Raw genomic sequence first — 3,907 nt, forward strand, 5'->3', positions numbered from 1 at the left:
CAAAAGGGTGTGCAGTTAGCTGTTTTGGTATATGTTGATGATCTCGTGATTACCGGAAATAATAGTGATGATATTCATTCCTTTAAGAAATATCTCCACAAGTGTTTTCACATGAAAGATTTGGGGCGCTTAAAATATTTTTTAGGAGTCGAAGTTGCACGTTCCCCATTTGGAATTTTCTTGTGTCAGCGCAAATATGCTTTGGACATCATTACTGAAACAGGCTTACTTAGTGCAAAACCAGCATCCACACCATGTGAGGAGAATCATCGACTCGGACTCGCAACCGGTCCTCCTCTAATTGATCCTAGCTCTTATCGTCGCCTTGTTGGACGACTCATTTATTTATGCTTTACTCGGCCAGATCTCACTTATAGCGTTCATATTTTGTCACAATTCATGCAACAACCTCGTGTTGAGCATTGGCACGCTGCATTGCGCGTTGTACGCTATCTCAAAGGTCATCCTGGGCAAGGTATTCTTCTTCCTAGCAACAACGATTTGCAGCTATATGGATGGTGTGATGCAGACTAGGCTAGTTGTCCTCTTACTCGCCGATCACTCACTGGGTGGTTTATTAAGCTTGGCAATGCTCCAATTTCTTGGAAAACACAGAAACAACATACAGTATCTGCATCTTCAGCTGAAGCCGAGTATCGATCAATGGCTAAAACAACCCGCGAATTAATATGGGTCAAAGATATTCTCTCTTCTCTCTTAGTGATGCATACCCCTCCGGTTCGCCTCTATTGTGACAATCAAGCCGCACTCCACATTACAAAGAATCCTGTTTTCCATGAACGTACTAAACATATTGAAGTGGATTGTCACTTTGTACGTGACGAGATAATCCAGAACCGTCTCCTTCCCTCCTATGTTCCCACGACTACTCAACTAGCTGATCCTTTCACTAAAGCCATCGGTCTCAAACGCTTTGGTCCACTCTTGAGCAAGTTGGGCATCCAAGACTTGCATGCTCCATCTTGGGGGGGGGGTAAAACGGTATTAATATGATTGAGATATGATTGAGAATCCTTGATCTGATTGGAAATTAAGTGCAATCAAGTACCTAACAATCAGGAGACGCAATTACCTCACCGTAATGTAAGGCATAGAATCCTAGGAATTAAATATATATAATTGCTATATATATACATATGTATTAGGCTCCTGAAATGACACAGAAGAAAGAAATTTTTTAGCAGTTTTAACTCTCATCGACTTTAATACATTTTATGCAAAAATAATTATCACATTCAACATTTTTCTTTTGGTAACAAAACATCTTTAGTTAAGCATTTTGTATGAAATTATGGAGAAAAATAGCTATGACCTTTAAATTCCTCATACAAATTAATTTTAACATGCTTAAAAGCATAAAATTGATCTTAAAAGGCAAAAATAAAAAGTGAAATTACGGTTTAAGACATCACTTGTTAGAAGCTCAACTTAAGGCATAAATTTGTCAAAGATATATATTAAATTTGATACTTGGGTTTATTTTATTTAATTTTATTTATGAGCTTGATTGGTTTAACATTCATTCCACATGGTTCTCCAACTTCATTATTTATTTTTTTTCTTTATATTTCTTGTTGACAAATGTTGATTGAAAGCCAAGAATGGTTTTGGCTTCTTCCTTAAAAAAAGGTTAAACACAATTGATTGGCAAATAAGCACTTTCTCAACTTCAATTTCTCCAATTTGTTAAGAAAACTTGTTGTTGACCTAATTTAAGATAAACTATTAATTCATATTCAATTATCTATCCTTGTCTTGAGGTTGACACTAAAGTGCACATGTTCTTGCTTCTTTTATTAGGGATGCATCTTCAATGCATTTTTTTAATATAAAAATGTAAGGAAAGGTTATATATTGAAGGAATAATTAAGAACCCACAAAAAAATTTAAAATAGCCAATAGTTTAGTTCAAGTAAACTAAGATTGTTTTATTTTATTTGTTGCAACACTGAATCCAATAGTTTCTCCACCGCGTTGGCAAAATAACATAATAAGATAAATGGATAAAAGGAAAATAAATCTCTTACAGCGAAATAAAATAAAATAAAAATTAAACAATTTTTTAGTAATAGCATATTTTAATAACTAACTACAAATGTATTATCCATAGATTTTACTAATCTGTGTTTCCCTAAATCTTGCAATTTTTTCTCTTAAAAGACACCCACTTGGGGAAATTGAAAAATATTTCATATATACTCAAAATTTCCTCAGTTTTACTTTCTGGGTATGCTTGGTATAAGTGGTTGATAATGGGAAGATGAAAAATAGAGTGGGGAATTAAAAAAAAAAAAAGAGTAAAAGTTTTGTTTTTTCTCAATGATTCTGTGAGGGAAGGTGAAAAACTCATGCACGATATAATGTCTCACATTTTAATATTCTGTGAAGCATTTTTAATTTTAAGAAATTCTAACAATTTTATATACGCATATTGAGCGTCATTTCTTTCACTAATTTTTTCTATCATTTCATTAATTGTATGAATAATCGGGTTAGGTTAGAGCACTAGCGGGGAGAGAGAATATGGAAGTACACAAAACAAGAAAGGAATTGTCATGAAATGTGAGACATTAAAAATGACATTTTATTAATTTAATTGGATGTTAAAAGCGTTATAATATCTTAAAATAAAGAAATACAAAGTTTTTCCATTCTAAATATTTTAATGAAAATTTCTAATTCACTCTTATTTAAAGAGTTGTGTGTGTATTCAAACCCATGTTAACAAAGATTCTTTCTTGGATAAATACTCTTTGTGTTATGACTTGTAACTTGGCTCTTTAACTTTTAATACTTGTAGTACTACATTTACTATTTATAGACTCTTTAACTTAACCATTTAACCACATACATTTATGTTTAAATATGTTTTTTATTGTTTAACTGAAAATTGAAATTAATTCTTCTTTAAAATTTTGGCCTAATTTACTCTCATAATTTTATTAATGCGTGGATTTAATCTTTTTAACCAAATTTTGTTAAGTTTATTTGACATTTCAAACATATTTCATATAGCATTTGAGTTGTTTATCTCGTTTGACACATTTCCGCTTCAATGTTAGCTAAGAAATGTGTTTGAAACTTCAAATAAACTTAATAAAATTTTGTTAAAAGTGTCAAATCTACACATTTATACTTATACAGTTGAAGGATTAAGTTAGGCCAAAGTTTCAGGAAGGATAAATTCCAATTTTGACCGGAAGTTAAATGAACAAAAACATATTTAATCTCATACATCTAATACAACTATTACCAAAATACAATTAAAATCGCTACCTAACTACTACCAAAATACTATTAATGAATTTCTAGTTTTAAATGCAACTATCCAACTATTACCAAAGTACAATTTAATGAACTTCATAGCTATTACAAAGAAGTACTCATTTCTTTTACATTTCTCAAACTACCTTCATTTAAGTTTACCTACCAAAATTCTCTTGTAAACTTGTTGAATGGATCTTCTATCCTTTATTTAGTTTGCCCACTAGTGCTTGTTCTTTTTCCAATTGTTGATATTTGGCATTACTATATAATCATATTGAATTCTTTTTAACAACTATAGATACCCATACAACACGAAAAAGAGTAACTTTGTGACGATTGTTTCATTATCCATTAGTTTTGAACTTTGGTAGTTGATATTATGCTCTAAATTCTATTGAATTTTTATAGGGTCTAAGGAAAAAGAGTTGCTCTTTTATTGGTTTTGCTTTAAGTGACTTGCACACTGATGATCTTTCTCAAAAAAACTGTACAAACTTGGTTGCAACTTGAGAGTTTATTTGAATGCAAGAGTCATTTTTTTGTTGTTGTTTTTTTTTAGTTGGATTAAATTTTTTTAATAATTATTGTTATATTTAAATAAATTATTTATTTATATAAT

The sequence above is a fragment of the Vigna unguiculata genome, chromosome 1, assembly GCF_004118075.2.
Source record: "Vigna unguiculata cultivar IT97K-499-35 chromosome 1, ASM411807v1, whole genome shotgun sequence".
Classification (NCBI taxonomy): Eukaryota; Viridiplantae; Streptophyta; class Magnoliopsida; order Fabales; family Fabaceae; genus Vigna; species Vigna unguiculata.